This window comes from Dromaius novaehollandiae, chromosome 9, assembly GCF_036370855.1.
Source record: "Dromaius novaehollandiae isolate bDroNov1 chromosome 9, bDroNov1.hap1, whole genome shotgun sequence".
NCBI lineage: Eukaryota > Metazoa > Chordata > Aves > Casuariiformes > Dromaiidae > Dromaius > Dromaius novaehollandiae.
The window spans coordinates 23,665,369-23,681,921 of NC_088106.1; the positions used below are offsets into that span (position 1 = coordinate 23,665,369).

Genomic DNA, 16,553 nt, shown 5'->3' on the forward strand with positions numbered 1-16,553 from the left:
GTTTAGCTGAGGTCTGAGCTGATCATGTAAATTGAGTGTCTCTGGTTTGGATCTGCTTTTTTGCTAGCTAAATATATCCTTGCCAGTGCATTACAGATCTGTGGCATAAGTGCTGTGCCAAGTTTATTTGCTTAGGTGTTGGTGGTTGTTTTTGTTGTGGGTTTTTTCCTTTAGTGAGTGGGAGGAACAGAAAGGTGGGGAAAGCAGTGAAGGACAAACGGCTAAGGAAGTGGTCTTGAGATGTGAAATGTGTATCCTAAGGTGTTGATACCTATTATGTGGATCTGCAGCCTGCAAGTCAGTAAACTCATTTCTGCTACCTATGCACTGAGTAATTACAGTTCTGTTTGTGATAGATCAGTTTCTGCCAGTGTTTCCATTATTAATTTCTGTTTTCAGGGTTTTATAGTACAGGGTGAGTCTGCATTTGGATAATTTTATTAAACTACTTTTCAACAAGCTCTTTGGCTGTTCGGGCTTGGAAGGGATATTGAATAAAGAGAAAATCTCCGAAGCCAGGGCACCTAATATTTTGATATGTGATGTTAAGCTATCTCATTACTACTACATTTTATATTTTCTATTTTCCTAGTTATTACATGCAAAGTCAATGATTTCTCATCATTCATAGCTTCAGACTCAAATGTTTTAAATGTCATGAGATTAGCTTGAAAATCACAAGATCTTAAATAATGTTTGACATGCTTTTTATTTTTACATTCACTAGGCTCATGTTTTTTTCTTTTTCCTTAACCACCATGAGAGCTAAGTGTGTATCTTTTTATTATTATTATTCATGCATACTGATTGATAGGTGTACATTTCTTGAAGGATATGTAGTGTCATCTGCATATTACTGGCAACGGAGTTCAAAAATGGGCTTCATCTAGATCCTGGGAAGGAATGCCACAGGAAATGTTTCCACTGGCCTCCCCAAGAGAGTGACCTATTCCTACATCCTCCACAGGTCCTGCAAACAAACACAGTGCATTACTGTAAACCCTGGTTTCAAGGACTTGGACTTGTCTGAAACATGATTGTGTTGGATTTGAGATATGAGGTTGTCGTTGGCTTTTCAGCTGTCTTCCCTTCCAGTTTGTTGGGGAAGGGCATGTTTGGTAATGGCAAGTAGCTGCATAGACACCCTGTTGCAGAATAGGTTTTATCTCTTTTTAGCTGGAGTATTGCAGGGGTGGCTTTGCCATGATTGTGAGCACCATGCAGCTCAGGTGGTGTTCAAATACAGCTTCTCTATGACTGTCAAGATCTTGGTACTGCTGTCAGAGCACTTACAAAGCGTATTTAGGATATTGAGAGTATAGAAATAATCTAACCAGACAGTTGATTTAATGAATGAATAGTTTTTCCAAGATGATGGCTAGATAGTGATGTCCTCAATTTTGGTGTCTAAGCTGAGGAACAGTCCCAGGATATGACAGGTCGCATGGGAGGGGCCAGAGTGACCCGGGAAAATGCTAGGAAGATAAGTAGAGACATGAGTCTTTGGCCCTTTGCATTTTCATCTGTGTTTGTGTATATAATCTAAAATAACAAATCTGGATTATTTCACTACCCTCATCAACATTGTATCTATGAATGCCTTATATGCCTCCTAAGATCTCTCTTTTAATTCTCTGAATAATCATAGAATCTGGGAATTTGGCTTTGATTTCAGTATAATGAAGTTGAATGATTTTGCCTTGTGCAAAGCAAGAAGATTATGACTATGTATGCAGTGCTGCTAGACTTTTTTATTGTATGGATGCCTGAGAAGATGAAAGGGGTGAACACTAGGCTTCTGGTCTTATCTGTCAGCTCTTGGTGAGGTGTACTTGACACCTTATTACTTTTGAAGTTTTTAATTTTTTTGTCTTTCTTCTGTGTAGGTCTTGCATTGTCTCATGCTGAGCTAAAATTGATGCCACTTAATTATGTTCTCTTCTGTCTTTCTGCTAAGTAGATATACTTAGGCATGAATTTATAATTCATTGGGTCTGTACATGGTTTATACACTGGAATTTGGGGTTAGTCCACTGACATGTCCTTTTCTAGTTCTTTGCTTTCATCCTCTTGATATGAACTGTAATAAGTAAAACATTTAAATTAGGGTAGTGGGAAATGACTACTACTATTTGTTTGTTTCTTTACCTTGATCTCAAATATAATCTGAAACTCAAAAGAAAATAATTATTCACCCTTGAAAAATGTTACATTGACTTCTTAAAATACAATTATTAAGAGCTACAGATGTGTTATGAGGGCTTTTTTTGTGTGTGTTATACAAAAAGGCTGAGAGAACAATCACTTTTTGTACTAATGGTTGGTTATAACCAGTAGGTACAATCTTTAAGCATTGAAACAAATACTGCAGTCAGTACAAATGAGTTTATTTTGTATTAGTTTTTTTCATTTGTGTATTAAAAAGGTTACTTCTATGGGAATGGAAAGCTTACTTTAGATTTTAAAAGAGCAAAAAAGCCAGTCAACGTGTTTTGCAGAGCTGAATCCCCAATGAGTAACATGAATAACTGTTCCTCTGTGAATTTTCTGGTGTCTGCAGAAAGCTGCCTGTTATATAGCTGGAAAGAAACCACATTTATATGAATAAAATCTGGCTTATGTATCTGATTTTCTGAGGTAGCTTGGCATTTGGAAGAAGAAAGGGAGCACTCTAGTGATCTCTGATTTTTATTAATCTACTTCTCAGTAGTATTTTTCTTCTTTTTCCAGATGGTTTTTGTTAGAAATGTAATGAATGAAGCTTTCCTGCTTTCTAAACAAAGGAGACTTAAAAAATAATATTTAGAAAGTTTATCTCAAGACTTCCTAGTTAAAAATAAGTAAACAAAGGCATTGAAAAGTCTGATTTTCAAATGACCGTGAGGAATAATATTTAGAGTTATGTTAGGATATAGTTAGCTAGTGAGAAAGATAAAGAATTATGATGTGCTTTTTACTGTCTTCAGCAGTATTCAGCATATGTTTGTGGTAGTTAGAGCTGAAATGGGTTTGCATTATTCCATTGTCAGACTGTACTTGACAAACACTTTTAGACAATTTTTTTAAATAAAAAGGTAATAGTTGCGTGGTCTTGTATATTCCTCCACAAGATTCAGCTATATTCTGTGGCTAGAAACATATTCTGATGAGCAAATGCAGCATTTTAGTGAGGTTTTTCTTTTTGTTTTTAAGCAGCTTAAGGTAATTTTAAAAATTGTAATTGCTATTTAATTTCTTTCTCAAATGGAAAATGAAATAACAAATAAAAGACATAAAATTTTTATTTTGAATCAGAACGTGAACAAGTGTGTGCTGCAGTATAAACTACAATTAAAAAAGATAATTTTATACTAAAAGTACATAGATGTCTTTCAGAAATTGTCAGAGGAGAGAAAAGTTGTTTTGGCAGCTGAGTAAAGCACAACTGGATCTTTTGCCATATGGAAAGTGAAAGAAGATAGCTGTAATTGTGGAACAGTCTAGTTAATTGAATGATTTTGCTTATACTATGTAATCTTGAAATTACCAATGTTGCACTCAAATACTTGTCATTTGGGCTTCAGAATCAACACCTGAATTTAAACAGATGGTTTCTTTATGAATATTTTAGTTTTGAGTTGTCTGCACAGTCAGTGGAAAGCTTGCATTTTTAGCTGTCACTTGTTGTCTGAGGGGCTGTAAGAATTGGCTTAAATTCTGCAGTTTACAACTTGGAGGCTGCGTGTTGCACCTATATAGAGATTCATGAAAGTCAATTGCAGAAAACTAGGACTGCACAGAAAACACAATCATAAATCATACACTGTAAATGAAAGTACTGGAGCCTTACTTTTGTATGAAGGAGATGGAGGAGGGACTGTATTCTAACACATGAAGTTTTCTTAAGAGTTTCACAAACACAAAGTAAAACTACAAAAAGACTCTACTTGTTAAATTTTGGGAGAAAATTTTTGCTTTTAAACCTCCAAATTGAATGTCACAGCTGTTAGTAACTACAACCAGGAGCAATTACACCATTGAAAATTAATGTAATCATACATTTCAATGCAAATAAGATAATGAAAACTTAGTGGAATGCACACATTGTTGGCTGGTTAATAATAATTTTATACCTTTATGAAAGACTTTCCATGTCCATGGAACAAAGATCTAATTCATGAGTCGTCAGAACATTCTAAGAAAAGAAACTGGCTTAATATCCCAGGTAAACGACTTTTTTGGATGTTGCCAAGGTGTGTTAGTAAATCTTATTTTATTAGTAATTCCTTTTTAATTTTTTCTCTCATTATGTGTCTTCTCTTGATCTAGTTTGGTGTTTTTCAACAAAGTTTTTAAAAAGAGTAGATCCTAAGAGACATGTCACTCTTACTAGATGATGCTGTGTTTGTCTTTTTCTCTTTATTTTAAGATATTGTTTTAGGTTTTAATTAAAATGGATTTAATCTTTTGATGTTGTTCTCTTTCACCACATGGCTATTGAAGTTGCTTTAGGGGATTATTTTCTTCAGTGATCCCATGCTTCTTTTAGAGCCAGAGTTGTCAAACTCTGATCTGCAGACTGCTAGTACCTGGAAGGCCATGGTAAACTGTCTGCAAAGTCAAGCAGTCCATAGGGCTTTCTGGTTAAGAGTTTGATGGGAGTGCATAGTCATTTAGGAAGAACTGAGAGCTGATAGGTGAAAACATGAGGCAAAGCTTTTTTTTGTGTTTAAGCGGATGTATTTTTATCTTACGTTTGCCATGAGCTATTTGCACTATCACTTTCTCAGCTGTGCTGATAACTTGTTAAAGTATAGTAAATGGATTGCCTGCCTACCATACCAGCTGATTTTCTTTTTTTCCTTATATCTGCCTCTGCTGTGAATTTAGCAAATCACTTTGTGAGACTTTTCCAGTAGTTTTGGCATAAAAGTAACAGCACACTTGCTTTGACACCCAGATTTGGCTGTTTCTTCAAGACTTTTCCCTCTCCCATCTTCATTTCTGAAGACTGTCATAATTATGTACAGTAGACTTTTACCTTGTCTCTCTCTTTAGAGCCAGACTGTGTCTTGCAGTTACATCACCACATAAGACAGCTGTTTCGGTGGAAATTCTATCTAGCTGAATTTTTTCACTAGCTGAACATTCAGCTAGGAAAGTGCCTTGACTTTCCACAGAAGTTTTTTCTGGGAAAGGTAGTTTTAGTTTCCGGCTCTCCCTGTCTCATTTAGATGGCCTTGCAAAGGCTGCTTTTCGCAAGCGGGTGGGGAGTAGCAGGCCAGACAGCATTTCTATAGCATGTAGCTCAGTGTACATTGCCTGCATTGGAGGTAAAAGGAGCAGAATAATGTTAGGAGTATCTGTTGTGTTCTCGTATTGCTGATTAAGTAGAAGAATGGAAAAACTGTGCTAGCCCCTGTCAATAGACCTGGAGGTGCCGATGTCCTCCACCTCCTGGCAGGTCCAGGTGAGCTGTGTGTCTTCTATTTTTATAAATACAATTTTAACTCCCATTTTACTGGCATTCTTTGATCTAGATAAAATAAAATCTTCATCAGTTCCCACAAAAACTATAGTATCACTATTTCAAATTTATTTTCTTGGTCTATTTCTGGTGGCAATTTAGCATGTATGTGAAGGCTTTTTTATTTTTCTCTTCCTAACAGTTGACAGGAATTAGAAAAAGGACTTTTCTGGATTCTGTCAGCCACTTTTGGTTTCTTACGCCTTTTTTTTTTCTTCTTTTTTTTGAGTTCTGTGATGTGCTGTGAACCTTTCACACCTTACAGAAAAAGGATTTGCAGAACTCCTCTGTGAGGAAAATAGTATACCCTAGTTGTGCTTCCCAGGCTTGTGAATAGTTTTTTTTATTGTCCTCTGTTCCTGGGCCTGAGAATTTTGTCAGGCAATCCATAGCAATTGATTCTGGGGAAACAAAACCTTTCATAAGGGGTTATTCCCAAAACACAATTTCCTCCTATTTTCAGTCTCGAGTCATGTTGTAGCTCTCACATTAGAGGCACAAAGCAGCTACTCAGTTTATTCCCAGAATTCTTGCACTTTTTCTCTACAGACAGCTGTACAAAATTAATTGAAAATATTTTTTAGCTTTGTCCATCATGCCTAAAGGAAGATGTTTCAGATTGATAACAATGATCTATAATCCTTTTAGATTTGGTATGGAACAAAAAAGCCATGTCCTAGGCTATGTGAATTCTGTATCTTCTTGAGTTTCCTGTCATTATTCTTGATCCAATGTTACATGGCATTATTTTATATAGTCCTAATTGCTGTTCATCAGTAATAAAACTTGTAGTTGAATATTTGATGCATCATTAAATGTTTGTTTTTCTCTTATTTTTCCTTACAAGTGAACCTTTATACTTTCAGCCATTGGGAAATTCATAGAGAATATTAACGTTAAACTCTGTAGGAAGCTACAGTATTTTGTCACTAGTAGGAGCTGGTATAGAAATAGTTTGCATGGCAATCCATTGCTGTTTTTATTATTCATACATGCTAAGTATGTTCTGCTAGGCAACAAAATGGAAAATTAAAATTAAATGATAGCTGTAAGAGCTAGAACACTATCTTTTATGCAGCTTCTCCCTTAATAAGCTTTGCCATTGAATTCACTATTACTCATTGTGAAGTTCTACTATGGGAGTGTTACAATGCAGATAATGGCTCAGTCAGTAGAATATAATCTTAAATCTGATTTCATAGATGTGATGAGAGAAATGTGGCATTCCAGATTCTCCCGTGTCTTCATGCTGTAATGTGAACACTTGATTACATCGTATGATTCTTGTTTAACACTAGGCAGAGAGACTCTTAGAGGCTATAGTCAAAGAGCAGAGAATTTGAAAACTGCTTTCTAGTCAGGTTGGTGCCAAACCATCAGTATCCTGTCTAAGCCTTGCTGTAGGGCATTCTGCTTTACTTTTGCAGTGCAAAGTCTCTAATGTACAGGAAGGGCTGATGTATAAAATTTCAAAGCACTACAGCATATTCACTAAATTCAGAAAATAGCTGTAATGGGTTTTGGAAAATGATGTCAAACACAACATTTTACTTCCTCTGCTACAGGAGTTTTTGGTGCATTGGGAAGTCACTCAAGCACCATAGAGGCACTGCTCCCTCTGGAAATGCTGCTGTTCTTGAGGAACTGAACATGTTCAGTCTCTGTATAGATTGTTTGAACTTGGCAAAAAGGACTTGTAGTTGTTCTTTCTTTTCTAACGTATGTGTTAGTAGAAGCTTAAGTGGAAAAAATAATTAGATCTGTATGTTGAAAAAATAGTCCAGTCTTGTCATGTGCTCCAAATGATGTTATGAATTGTTTATCTGCGTTCTTTGTTTCGATAGCTTTCTTGGTAGAGCAGATACAAGACACCCCAGAGAGCCGGGTAAGTCTCATAGATTCTGAACAACAGTTTGAACCAGCCCTTGTTCTGGTTAGTAAAGCAGGTGGACTGCTTTACTGTGTGCTATCTGAAAATGATGACCCATTAGAGAACTCTGAGAGGTGAATACTACTGTAGCTGTTTTAATTACTTTAGTATCTGAGCATATTACAAGCATTATTCCAAACAATAAGTCTGCAAAAGAGAGATTCTGCTGTCCTCATTTAATATGCCATGAACTGATGCACAGAGTTAAAATATATTCAAATATTGAAAAATTAAAATATATTAAAATATTAAAAGTTACACAGGAAATCTATTGCAGAGCTAGGAACTGATCTTGGGCCCTGTCCTGGGCTAATGCCCTCACTGCTGCACCATCATTCCCCTCAGTGGATGGGGAGAGTGTGGTAGCTGTATTGCAGTATGTGAATGATACTAATTTATTGAAAAGGATCACTAATTATTTTTAAACTTCAGACAAAGATATGCATCTTAAATGAACGAGTTCTCACATTTCTTCCTGTTATCCATGTTCACTCAGCTGTAACTGCATGAGATTATGAGGTAATACTAGTACTGCAGTGGTAACTGAATTTCTTACTCCTTGTTCATTGTGTACTTATTTTTGGTAAAATTGTATTGGAATTAAAAACTTTGGATATCTTTATTTTGAATGTATTCTGTTATGTCATTAGGAATCACTTAGCATGCAAAATCTGAAGTACACTTGATATACTGTAATGAAATCTACCTAGATTGAGCAAGTGCTTATCTGCTGAGTATCATGCCTTGTCTTTTGAATGTAGTAAGATGGTAATGAAGTTTTTGAATATATTCATGGAACAAAGGGAATTTTATGTAGGCTAGTGGCAGGGGGATTTATCCTGAGTAATTGGGAATACGCTGTTGACTTAAAACATTTGTGACATTCACTCCCCAACCAAAAAGTATCTACAAAAGAACAGAAATAGTAATGTTATACTATGTTTCTGATGCCGTTTTGTTTAGGAGAAGATGAGCTGTATTGCTTAGAGTGCACTACAAGTTCTGTGCTCTTCAAGTGGAGAACACCTGGAGCTGTGGTGATAGCAGCTGTAGTCTGCGAAGGGTTTTAAGCCTTTAGCATCTCTCTCCCTTTTGGTTAAGGTCCCTTTCTATTTGTTTCCAAATTCTCCATGAAAGAAGATTTGGAAAAAATGTACTTGATCAAAAAGTTTTGATAAACTTGATATCATAATGTAATACAAAATTCATACTGCCTTACTTAAAATGAACCACTGCCATGTGTCCTTCATGGAATGCTGAAATGTTTTGATGTTCTCAGACCTTTTCTAATAGGTTTTTGTCCATGACAAACTTTTGGCAAAACTAATGTATTCTCACAAAGCTTTCTGACTATGCAAAGCCTGCATCCTTTCACAGAACATGGCTCCATTGAAGACTTTCTTACTAGCTGGGTGTAGACAGCTGACCTTTGGGTGAACTCCTTGTAATTTGCTTTTCCTATTTGTTAATGATTTGAGATTTCATAGAGGATTTGTATGGCAGCAGAACAGGAGATGAACAATAACGTATGTCCTCATTAAATCCTCAGTACTTCTTTTTCATTGAACTTTTCATTGAATGAAAAGAACTAAGCCATTATTCAGCAGTTACTGGAATCAGAATCATCCTTCTTAAATAACCAGATGCCTACTGTAGTTCTTAATTCACTTTCAGTCAAAGGATTACACAGTGGCATTATTTGGAGTTGAACATATTAGCTAGCAAGCAAATGCTTCTATTCTGTTTATTTTTCCTGTAAAGTTTTTCTGCTTCCATATTTTTCTGATTGAAAACTGTTTGGTTATGTGCTATCCAAACAGTCTAGGAATAGCAAAAGATCTTTGTATCAGTTTTCTGTGTAATGCATTCCCCACCTCTCCATTTCCCATCACTTACCCCCTATTTTGTTCACTACCTTGAGAAATGATAAATAAAAACATGGTAAAGACTTCTTTAAGAAAGTTCTTCATGTAGTATTTTAAATACCTTTGATACTAATGCTCATAAAGTGTCTGGAATTCTACTTTTTTTCTTCTGGATACTCTCTAGTATCTTTTGTTGGCTTTTGCAATGCTTTTTAATTGCTATTTTTCTTCTTCCTTGATTTTTTTTTTGCTTCCTCCTCTTTTTTTAATCCTGTAACAGACGATGTTTTTATTTTTGAGCTTATATATATAAAAAGATCAATGGAAGGAACTAAATATATATACATGTATATGACTCTTATGAGCGAAGTTGTTTGTTTGTTGTAAAATCTTTGTTCAGATAATATCATAAAGTTACTGAAATTGGTTTAAAAATGTTTTCTTGTATCATCACACACTTCTTAAAGTGAAAGTCACTGGGGAAGTTTGAATGCAAACCTGAAGTAATATGTATCTATGCATTTAACATATGGCAGCAGCTTTGCTTTTTCTGGGTGTGATCCAAGCACTGTTTCTTTGCTTACTGAGACTCCCAGTCACTGAAGGTGGACTTCAGAAAATCCATTAAGAAATAAATGGCAAAATAATGATTAATGTAATGAAAAGTATATAAAATGTAGTTTAAACTGGGTAGTTAACTTCTTTCTAGTGCTCTCTGTTTCTGGATCATCAACAGCATTCCAGCAGGGATTTTTTTCTTTTTGAAAATGTAAGGTTGCTTTGCTTTCGGTGTGGATTGTCCTTTTTCCATTGCAAATCGAACACACTTTTTTCTTTCTTAAGTCTTTGCCATTTGTATTTTGAGAAATGAATTAAATGTTGCTATAAATAGCTTGTGTTGCTATAAACAGCTATAAATTCACTGTGTGTAAATATAATATATCAGTAGTAAATGTCTCTGTTTATCACATTTAGATCACTTCTCAAATTATGCTAATGAGTAACATTGTTTGCATGCAATCTTTTTCATGATCAAAACAGCATGGTAATTTATAAAAATGTTTTCTGTTTTTTATGAAGCTTAACACTTTCTTTTCTCTTTAGAAAAATGAGTAGTGTATGAAACAGACACCTTTTTGCAGTTCAGGTATTGCATTCCACTTTACAGCAAGGCACTGCAATGTTCTTAAGAAATACATTGTGCTTTTTCCAAAGCTGCTTCTCAAGATCTGTCTTCAGTCCCTGTGTGGTTGTGTTGCTGTTCCTTCAGCAACACACTCAAACTGCCTGATGCATACACTCACCTTTATCCCAGTGTCAAATGTGGTTGTTCTGAAAAGATCCACTGACAGAGTGACAAGGAACAAACAAATCCGTCAGCCTATTAAAATGAGGGTTAAGAAGCCTGCAAATGTTAGCATTTTGATTAGAAGATGCTGATCTGCCTACCTGATGCTTTCTCTGTTCAGTTCTCGTGAACTGGTAGGATATCAAATTAGGCAAGTTCAGTTCTCTGAAGCTGTCTTGTCTCTCTCAGTTCCCTGCTGACTCAGGAGAAAGGAGCTAGCAGGGTGAGCTGCGAAATCCATGTTTTAAATGGACAGCATACTCGAGTTTGTTTTTCTTCCAGCTCTGCTGCAAAGAGTGAAAAATAAACTTTCAGTGCTGATTTTGAAGTAATAGTCAAGTAATTCCTCATGCCATGTGTATCCTACCGTTAAAAAAAAAATAAAATGTATCTTATTTGAAACATTTAAAGACAGAATATGCAGGGGAAGGCAATTTACATGTGTGGAACCAGTTATATTCAACAGCATCAATATTGAAATCTACAGGTACCCCAAAAATATGACATTGGCTTAAAAATCATGAGATTAAACACTGGTTATTTTTAGTTGTCCTTTATTTTGTGAGCCATAAGGAATATTTTTAAGTGTACCTTGGCAGTCATGAGACGTAGAAACCCTTCTGTAAAAGCTGGAATTGTCATGTAAGAGCTTTGCTTCTGCAGCACACTCCTCAAAAAAAACCAATATTGAGATCCTTGCATTTACTGTGAGCTGGCATCACTTCAGTTTTAAAACTGAAATAATTTCTAACCAGGTGAAAAGAAAAAGAAAAATTTATTTATACCCAGGCTAAACTTTCTCCCTGTGCTAACACAGACTCTAGTACCTGCTTTTTAGATCCACCACTCTATCTGCTCAGAAGAAGGAGAAGAAATTAACGGCTGTTTTGAACTCCTAGATCTAGTGATTGTATCCAACAAGCTAAAGAACAATTTCATTTTCTGCACAATGCCGGGATAGCACTCTTTAATGTCAAAGAAAGAAACACCTGTGTCTTCTGTACAACCAGAGCTTGGGCATGGTAGTGTGGTCAAGGCCCTGAACTGTGTCTTTGTTAGTGTACAGAATTGAGTGCTGACATGCTGCAAATCCATGGCAGTGCAAAGTGAAGCATTCTGAAAAAAATTTATACTGCCCTGGTGGCAAGCTATGTCCCTCTTCCTCCAGCAGAAGGAATATTTCAAGATGCTGAGCTAGGTAGCTCTATTACCTAGATGGCTATGTATGTGTAATATCAAGAAAATGGGCCAAACTGTCATGATTTTTTTCCTTTTAATTGCTAAAGGAAATCTACTGCTTAGTCTTATGAGATTCTCTCTTAAGCTTTAGAGACTGCTGCAAGGATGGCAAGTCCAATAAAGAGTGTTTATTTTAGTTATGATTTCTTCTGTCTGGTACCTCTCAGGAAATCAGAGGCTAAAGCAGTTTGTGTAAGAGCAGTAAGACTACGCTTATTGAGAATTTTGGATTGTCGTGCATTTTTAAATGAATTCTTGAAAAGACGTCAATCAGTGAGCAGTCTTTAATAAACTGATGATCAGAATTCAAACTCTGAATGGAAGCCAATTATGTTACCAAGGTGACCATTCGACTCTATAGGAATAGGTTCTACCATCTTTTGTTTAATAGTAAACCTCTTATCATACTTAACTTACAGCAGTATTTAAGTAGATTTTGCAAAAATCATTAAAAGGAAAATTTAAGAAGAATTGCTTGATGTAGTTGGTATTACTTTGGTGTAAGGGAGTAAATGATGTGGATGGCTCTATTCTGTGATTGCTTAGGTGAGCTACAGCAAGATCCTGCTCAGAAAGCTGAGTGGGAAAGTTGCCATTTCTCAGTGCTGCTTCAGAGCTTGTGTTGTTCTGTTCTCCTTGTTTAGCCGTCTCATTTTGGCTGGCCTGCAGAAGGGGACTGGATGATCTATGAGGACCGCTGTGCCTTTGATAGGTGGGTATTGCTAATGTACTCTTAGACTTTTATTTTTATGTTTTCTCCAACTCTATGTTTTGCTGAGGAAGATTTTAAGAATATGTGAAAGTTTCAATTATTTATTATGTAGCAAACCCTTTTTAAGATATTCCTAAGATTTTCCCCATTTACTTAATGCTTTACTCAACTATTTTAAATTGATAATTGATGTTAACCGCTGTGATGTGCACTAGGACTGTATTTGGAGCCTCTGATGTACTTGTCCTGTAGGCTCTCACAGTGTTCGTGCTGTGAATGGTATGTGCTCTCTGGGGCTGCTCTGAGGAATTCTGTTGGCAGTTTGATGCTTTCCTGCACACTATCAAAACTTGCACTTACTCCTCTGTCTATAACTTTCTTTTCATGTGAAAAGCATATTGTTTGCAGCCAATGTTACTGCAGAAATCCACTGTATATTGAACAGAAAAGTATGGAAGTGCCATGGAAATGTCAAACCTAAACATTAGATGTGATTAAAAGAGCTGATGTGACTGCAGGAGAATGTAGGTTGAAGAAACACAGGGATTACAGCAAAATCAGTTTGTGATATTCAGGTTATACAGGTACATGTCTTGGACCTGTTAAGTTACTTTTGAAAAAACAACCTAGAGGTATATTCACAGGTATTAATAATTTGATTAATATGGTATTATGAAAATGGATCTCATCAAAGGAGATACAAGGCCGTCAATTAGCACTACTTTCCTAGTCAGGAAAGCACATGGACCACATTTAAGTGACTTGCTGAACAAGGATACATTTAAGCGCACCCATAAATGACTTAAAGAACTGTATGAACAAGAAGTGTAAACAGAAGAGATATAATAATCTTTAAATAAAAAGCAAAAACCTCCAAGCTGGAGTGAAATAAAGTAGAACATTCACCTGAATGCTTTTTGAATGAATGGTCAAAACAAGAATAAACCCCTTACCCTGATGTGGACTACTTCTGAGACAGGTGAACAAAGAAAGAAAAAAGAACAGCCAGTGGGGACACTCACAGTCAGTCCAAAAATGAGTTCTAAATGGCAGGTTTCCCAGGTTCCTACCATGAGGCTGCCAAAATTCCTAGTAGCCTGGACCCTCTTTTTCTTTCTCCAACCCACAGCTGCTATAGTATATGGAGTTCTTGGAAGTAACATCCTCCTCAGCCGCTTCCGGCATTCCATCATGCTGCTTTCAGGCCGAGATTTTCACAACAAATATTTTCTCTCAACTGAAAAAATATATGCTCCTTCTTTTTAAGGTGGAAATGGTATATAACAAGAGGGGAGGAAAGGGTAAATTGAACACTGGATTTTGTAATTAATGTTAGAATTCTGCTTAAAGGAAAAAAATCTTAAAGCTTTTGTATAACTGTGGAATTAGGACAAGTTTATTTAAGAAATAGTTTTATTTTTATTTTGAATTCAGTAATGAAAAGCTTAGGGTTTCTTATTTGTACCAATTTCCTTTTGTTTCCCTTTGCACTCGTTGTTTCTGTTAAGCCTTTTAAGTTTATGATTTTTTGTGCCTTTACATCTGTCTAAACAGAAATGTAGTTTCTGATATACTTAACTCCCTGAGACAATTTATAAACTCCAGATTCTTCACAGTTGATACTAATGGGTCTGGCTGACATTGATTTATTTTAGGCTCTCTGGTTATGGTAGCATTTATTAGAGGGCTGAGACCCTAGTTTCAATTGCAGGCCTTAAGAAATGACTGGTTTAGAGATGAACTTCCTTTGAAATTACATATATTAACAATAAAATAGGCTGACAAGCACTGCTTCTATTGCTTCTACTGCTTATAAATAGCGAGGAACAATTTTTCTTTTCAAATTTTGATAACCAGTTGAAATGTTTGCTTTCTTATGTTGCAGCCATGACTAATGAAATAGTTTTAATATTTAAGTTACTGTTTTTATTAGACTCTGTTAGGCTTTAATAGGTGTTCCTGGAGCGCAGTGCCTTGCTTTTTATTGGTTAGCTGAGAGAAGAAGCTTTTATTCTCTTCCAGCAGGACCCTGAGGGTGTCATTCAACACCCTAGCGCAAGATGCTGAGCGTAACTCAGCAACAGGAGGCAAAGATAAGTCTGGATTTGAGGGAAATTTAGTAGGTTACGTCTCAGTTGCACCCTCAATACCTACTTTTGTTAAATTCTGCTTTCCACAGGTCCAAAACATAACCAGGTGCTATTTCCTGCTGCTTACCTTTGAAATGTTTATTCACAGAAAGGAATTTCTGATGCTTTGAGCTGGGCTAACTTTTTTGTGAAAGGTGATTCTGATAAATCACCTTCTCACCCGACATCAAAGACAGCTTAGTTGTTTTCAAGGAAATAATGAACAACATGAAAAATTGTGCAATAAGGCATTAGGTCTTATGTCATTTTGAGACGTGTAGTGAGACTTTCTATCCTGTGATCCTAATGCTGCTAAGCATCATCTTCAGGAGTGGATGAAACAGATTTTCATGTTAGACTGGAAAAACACAAGAGAACAGTCGCTTCCACTAGTCTGTTGTTGAGTCATTCACCATCCTTCTGTTTCTGTTGGTGGGTTTGGGAAAGAATAACAAACTTTTGGCATGTAAAAAATACGGTAATTTCCGCTAGTTGGGACTGTTCAACTTCATATTTTAGATTTGGACTGAGCATTTCAATTCAGGGAAGAACACACATTTAAACTCTCTTCTAAGCTGGAGGATCCATGTTTGCTTGGTAAATATTGCACTCCAGTAAGGAACATTGTGGCATCGTATGTTCCCAAGGTTTACACCTCCTGTCTGAAGAGGTGCTGTGCAGCTGGGACCTGGGGAAAAGGACCTAAGAGAAGGGTGCCTGGTCTCATGAAGTAAAGTTAGAGCAACCACAAAAGTTGTTTCCTACATATGCACAAAATGGGATTTTGGAAATGTTAGTTTATAATCATTGGAGCTAATGATATAGTGTTCAGTCCTGGAACCATTGCTCGAATATGAATTAATAGGAGTAAGTATTTTAGGCAATACTGAAGAAATAGGTACATGCATTGAAAGTTTTTTTTTTTTAACATAGAAAATAAATTAGATTAGTGAACACTTCTGTAAAAACTTTAGATTTTACAGAAGTATATGTATCAAATGACTGTTACACATGAATTGCCTGTACCATAGAGATGCAGGTCAAATGTAAGCTACATGGACAAAATACATAAGCTTGATGCATTATTCCATGATTCAAGGAAAACTGATGTATTTTAGAAAATAAAGGTTTTTTCTCTGAATGGCCATGCAGTTTTTGGAGTTTTTATAACTTTATCTTTGCAAGTTTAAAGTAGCAAAGAGGTCATTCTTCAGTGAGGATAACTGACTTGACTTTCAAATACTTTTTTAAAAATAGAAATAACATCTTAAAAATACATTCACAATTAAAAGACTACTTCTAGCTGATTTTGCTGAAAGTACTAAAGGGAAAAGTATCATCTTTGACCTGAGATCTATTGTAGAAAATACCCCTGAAAAGAGGATTATATAGGAAGTTTTAAGCACATGAATCTAGGTTATAATAAAATATCTACAGCATTTGCTGCAAAATTAACATTCTAGGCTTTTAAACAGTTCAGAATTTAGAGCTGTATGTTTTTCTCAGTTTGCACATTTCTTCTCTATTATTGCTTTCAGCAACTACAGTTGTCAACTGAGTGCTTATGATATTTTCTTTTTACACAGAAGTGAAATGGGTGGTAAACACTGCTCTAGGGTTAATTTTCTGAAGTGATGTTTTGAAGCGTTGTTATTTTTGCAAGTCTCTAGGCAGAGTAAAACAGACAAACTAACAACATGTGAAGTATTAGGGCTGCTCAAGATGGATTGAAGGCTAAATATAATTAGATTGAAACAACAGAATGAATGATCTCAAGCTTAAAATAGAACCCACATAATTTACGGTGCAATTTGAAGCACTTAG

The 16,553-nt window shown here is 35.9% G+C and overlaps 1 long non-coding RNA gene across 1 annotated transcript in view; it reads left to right on the forward strand.

Annotated features, from left to right (window-relative positions):
* LOC112988905 (uncharacterized) overlaps positions 1 to 12,601 on the forward strand; it is a 35,022-nt gene extending 22,421 nt beyond the window's left edge. The window contains exon 3 of the long non-coding RNA XR_003260654.2: positions 12,533 to 12,601. This is a non-coding gene — a long non-coding RNA (uncharacterized LOC112988905). The remainder of the gene's footprint in view (positions 1 to 12,532) is intronic.
* The last annotated feature ends 3,952 nt before the right edge of the window (positions 12,602 to 16,553 follow it).